Below are 6,000 nucleotides of genomic sequence, written 5' to 3' on the forward strand. Positions count from 1 at the left end.
AACAGCGGGATCTGGATACCCATGTTGGCTCTCACATGTTCCACGATGATCTCATTGGATGAACCACGATGTCGAGGATTCAAGTAATACCGTATGCAATTCCCTTTGTCAATCGGTATGTTACTTTCCCGAGATTCGATCATCGGTCCCAATACCTCGTTCAATCTCGTTACCGGCAAGTCACTTTACTTGTTACATAATGCATGATCCCGTGACCAACCACTTAGTCACATTGAGCTCATTTTGATGATGCATTACCGAGTGGGCCCAGAGATACCTCTCCGTCACACGGAGTGACAAATTCCAGTCTCGATACGTGCCAACCCAACAGACACTTTTGGAGATACCTGTAGTGCACCTTTATAGTCACCCAGTTACGTTGTGACGTTTGGTACACCCAAAGCACTCCTACAGTATCTGGGAGTTACATAATCTCATGGTCTAAGGAACTGATACTTGACATTAGAAAAGCTTTAGCAAACGAACTACACGATCTTGTGCTATGCTTAGGATTGGGTCTTGTCCATCACATCATTCTCCTAATGATGTGATCCCGTTATCAATGACATCCAATGTCCATAGTCAGAAAACCATGACCATCTGTTGATCAACGAGCTAGTCAACTAGAGTCTCACTAGGGACATGTTGTGGTCTATGTATTCACACATGTATCACGGTTTCCGATTAATACAATTATAGCATGAATAATAGACAATTATCATGAACAAGGAAATATAATAATAATCATTTTATTATTGCCTCTAGGGCATATTTCCAACAGTCTCCCACTTGTACTAGAGTCAATAATCTAGTTACACTGTGATGAATCAAACACCCATAGAGTTCTGGTGTTGATCATGTTTTTGCTCGCGGAAGAGGTTTAGTCAACGGATCTGCGACATTCAGATCCATATGTACTTTTCAAATATATATGTCTCCATCTTGAACATTTTCATGAATGGAGTTGAAGCGATGCTTGATGTGTCTGGTCTTCTTGTGAAACCTGGGCTCCTTGGCAAGGGCAATAGCTCCAGTGTTGTCACAGAAGAGAGTGATCGGCCCCGACGCATTGGGAATAACTCCTAGGTCGGTGATGAACTCCTTCATCCAGATTGCTTCATGCGCTGCCTCCGAGGCTGCCATGTACTCCGCTTCACATGTAGATCCCGCCACGATGCTCTGCTTGCTGCTGCACCAGCTTATTGCCCCACCATTCAAAATATACACGTATCCGGTTTGTGACTTGGAGTCATCCAGATCTGTGTCGAAGCTAGCATCGATGTAACCCTTTATGACGAGCTCTTTGTCACCTCCATAAACGAGAAACATATCCTTAGTCCTTTTCGGGTACTTCAGGATATTCTTGACCGCTGTCCAGTGTTCCATGCCGGGATTACTTTGGTGCCTAGCTACCAAACTTATGGCAAGGTTTACATCAGGTCTGGTACACAGCATGACATACATAATAGACCCTATGGCCGAGGCATAGGGGATGACACTCATCTTTTCTCTATCTTCTGCCGTGGTCGGGGATTGAGCCAAGCTCAATTTCACACCTTGCAACACAGGCAAGAACCCCTTCTTGGACTGATCCATATTGAATTTCTTCAATATCTTATCAAGGTATGCGCTTTGTGAAAGACCTATGAGGCGTCTCGATCTATCTCTATAGATCTTGATGCCTAATATATAAGCAGCTTCTCCAAGGTCCTTCATTGAAAAACACTTGTTCAAGTAGGCCTTTATGCTGTCCAAAAGTTCTATATCATTTCCCATCAAAAGTATGTCATCCACATATAATATGAGAAATGCTACAGAGCTCCCACTCACTTTCTTGTAAACGCAGGCTTCTCCATAAGTCTGCATAAACCCAAACGCTTTGATCATTTCATCAAAGCGAATGTTCCAACTCTGAGATGCTTGCACCAGCCCATAAATGGATCGCTGGAGCTTGCATACCTTGTTAGCATTCTTAGGATCGACAAAACCTTCCGGCTGCATCATATACAACTCTTCCTTAAGATAGCCGTTAAGGAATGCCGTTTTGACGTCCATTTGCCATATCTCATAATCATAGTATGCGACAATTGCTAACATGATTCAGACAGACTTCAGCTTCACTACGGGAGAGAAAGTCTCATCGTAGTCAACCCCTTGAACTTGCCGATAACCCTTAGTGACAAGTCGAGCTTTATAGATGGTAACATTACCATCCGCGTCCATCTTCTTCTTAAAGATCCATTTATTTTCTATCGCTCACCGATCATCAGGCAAGTCTGTCAAAGTCCATACTTTGTTTTCATACATGGATCCTATCTCGGATTGCATGGCTTCAAGCCATTTGTAGGAATGTGGGCCCGCCATTGCTTCTTCATAGTTCGAAGGTTCACCGTTGTCTAACAACATGATTTCCAAGACAGGGTTGCCATACCATTCTGGTGTGGAACGTGTCCTTGTGGACCTACAAAGTTCAGTAGTAACTTGATCCGAAGTACCTTGATCATCATCATTAACTTCCTCTCTAGTCGGTGCAGGCACCACAGGAACATCTTCCTGAGCTGCGCTACTTACCGGTTCAAGAGGTAGCACTTCATCAAGTTCCACTTTCCTCCCACTTACTTCTTTCGAGAGAAACTCTTTCTCCAGAAAGGACCCGCTCTTGGCAACGAAAATCTTGCCTTCGGATCTGACGTAGAAGGTATACCCAATTGTTTCCTTAGGGTATCCTATGAATACGCATTTTTCCGACTTGGGTTCGAGCTTTTCAGGTTGTAGTTTCTTGACATAAGCATCGCATCCCCAAACTTTTAGAAACGACAGCTTAGGTTTCTTTCCAAACCATAATTCATACGGTATCGTCTCAACGGATTTAGACGGTGCCCTATTTAAAGTGAATGTAGTTGTCTCTAAAGCGTATCCCCAAAATGATAGCGGTAAATCGGTAAGAGACATCATAGACTGCGCCATATCCAATAGAGTGCGATTATGATGTTCGGACACACTGTTTCGCTGAGGTGTTCTAGGCGGCGTGAGTTGTGAAACAATTCCACATTTCCTTAAGTGTGTACCAAACTCGTGACTTAAATATTCTCCCCCACGATCTGATCGTAAGAACTTTATTTTTCTGTCACGTTGATTCTCTACCTCATTCTGAAATTCCTTGAACTTTTCAAAGGTCTCAGACTTGTGTTTCATCAAGTAGACATACCCATATCTACTTAAGTCATCAGTGAGGGTGAGAACATAACGATAGCCACCGCGAGCCTCAACGCTCATTGGACCGCACACATCAGTATGTATAATTTCCAATAAGTTGGTTGCTCGCTCCATTGTTCCGGAGAACGGAGTCTTGGTCATTTTGCCCATGAGGCATGGTTCGCACGTGTCAAATGATTTGAAATCAAGAGACTCCAAAAGTCCATCTGCATGGAGCTTCTTCATGCGTTTGACACCAATGTGACCAAGGCGGCAGTGCCACATATATGTGGGACTATCATTATCAATCTTACATATTTTGGTATTCACACTATGAATATGTGTAACATCACGTTCGAGATTCATTAAGAATAAACCATTGACCAGTGGGGCATGACCATAAAACATATCTCTCATATAAATAGAACAACCATTATTCTCGGATTTAAATGAGTAGCCATGTCATATTAAACGAGATCCAGATACAATGTTCATGCTCAAAGCTGGCACTAAATAACAATTATTAAGGTTTAAAACTAATCCCGTAGGTAAATGTAGAGGTAGCATGCCGACAGCGATCACATCAACCTTGGAACCATTCCCGACGCGCATCGTCACCTCGTCCTTTGCCAGTCTCCGCTTATTCCGCAACTCCTGTTTTGAGTTACAAATATGAGCAACCGCACTGGTATCAAATACCCAGGAGCTACTACGAGTACTGGTAAGGTACACATCAATAACATGTATATCACATATACCTTTGGTGTTGCCGGCCTTCTTATCCGCTAAGTACTTGGGGCAGTTCCGCTTGCAGTGATCGTTTCCCTTGCAATAAAAGCACTCAGTCTCAGGTTTGGGTCCGTGCTTTGGCTTCTTCCCGGCAACTGGCTTACCGGGCACGGCAACTCCCTTGCCGTCCTTCTTGAAGTTCTTCTTGCCCTTGCCTTTCTTGAAACTAGTGGTTTTATTGACCATCAACACTTGATGTTCATTTTTGATTTCTACCTCTGCGGATTTCAACATTGAAAATACCTCAGGAATAGTTTTCACCATCCCCTGCATATTGTAGTTCATCAAAAAGCTCTTGTAGCTAGGTGGGAGTGACCGAAGGATTCTATCAATGACTGTCTCATCTGGGAGGTTAGTGTCCAGCTGGGACAGGCGGTTGTGCAACCCAGACATTTTGAGTATGTTCTTGCTGACAGAACTATTTTCCTCCATCTTACAGCTGTAGAACTTGTCGGAGACTTCATATCTCTCGACCCGGGCATGAGCTTGGAAAACCATTTTCAGATCTTGGAACATCTCATATGCTTTCTTGAAATTATTATGAGGGATCATCTTATTTACCACCGTCTTCTAAGCAAATAAGATGCAAAAACATGATAAACATCACATGCAATCAAATAGTGACATGATATGGCCAATATGATTTTGCTCCTTTGATCTCCATCTTTGGGGCGCAATGATCATCATCGTCACCGGCATGACACCATGATCTCCATCATCGTGTCTCCATGAAGTTGTCTCGCCAACTATTACTTCTACTACTATGGCTAATGGTTTAGCAAAGAAGTAAAGTAAATTACATGGTGTTGTTCAGTGTCACGCATGTCATACAATAAATAAAGACAACTCCTATGGCTCCTGCCGGTTGTCATACTCATCGACATGCAAGTCGTGATTCCTATTACAAGAACATGATCAATCTCATACATCACATACATTTCATTCATCACACCCTTTTTGGCCATATCACATCACAAGGCATATGCTGCAAAAACAAGTTAGACGTCCTCTAATTGTTGTTGCATGTTTTTACGTGGCTGCTATAGGGTTCTAGCAAGAATGTTTCTTACCTATGCCAAAACCACAACGTGATATGCCAATTTCTATTTACCCTTAATAAGGACCCTTTCATAGAATCCGATCCGACTAAGGTGGGAGAGACAGACACCTGCTAGCCACCTTATGCAACTAGTGCATGTCAGTCGGTGGAACCTGTCTCACGTAAGTGTACGTCTAAGGTCGGTCCGGGCCGCTTCATCCCACGATGTCTCCGAAACAAGATAAGACTAGTAGTGGCAAGTAAATTGACAAAATCTATGCCCACAACAAAATTGTGTTCTACTCGTGCATAGAAACTACGCATAGACCTAGCTCATGATGCCACTGTTGGGGATCATTGCAGAAAATAAAAAATTTCTACACATCACCAAGATCAATCTATGGAGCAACTAGCAACGAGATAGGGAGAGGAGTGCATCTTCATACCCTTGAAGACCGTGAGACGGAAGCATTACAAGAACGCGGATGAGGGAGTCGTACTCGAAGCGATTTAGATCGCGGTGGATTCCGATCTTAGCGCCGAACAATGGCACCTCTGCGTTCAACACACGTGCAGCCCGGTGACGTCTCCCGCACCTTGATCCAGCAAGGAGGAGGGAGAGGTTGAGGAAGAGGGCTCCAACAGCAGAACGACGGCGTGGTGGTGATGGAGTGGCAGTACTCCGGCAGGGCTTCGCCAAGCTCTTACGGAGGAGGAGAGGTGTTGGGGAGGGGAGGGGCTGCGCCTTGGATGTGGTGTTGCAGCCCTCCCCTCGCCCCTCTATTTATAGGAGAAGGGGGAAGGGGGCCGGCCCCCTCTAGATGAGATCTAGAGGGGGGCGGCGGCCAAGGGGAGGGGGCTTGCCCCCCAAGCAAGGGGGCGCCCCCTTTAGGGTTTCCTCCCCCCAACCCTAGGCGCATGGGCCCAAGGGGGGATGTGCCCAGCCCTCCAAGGGCTGGTTCCCTTCCCACTACGGC

This window comes from Triticum aestivum, chromosome 4B, assembly GCF_018294505.1.
Source record: "Triticum aestivum cultivar Chinese Spring chromosome 4B, IWGSC CS RefSeq v2.1, whole genome shotgun sequence".
NCBI classification, from domain to species: Eukaryota; Viridiplantae; Streptophyta; class Magnoliopsida; order Poales; family Poaceae; genus Triticum; species Triticum aestivum.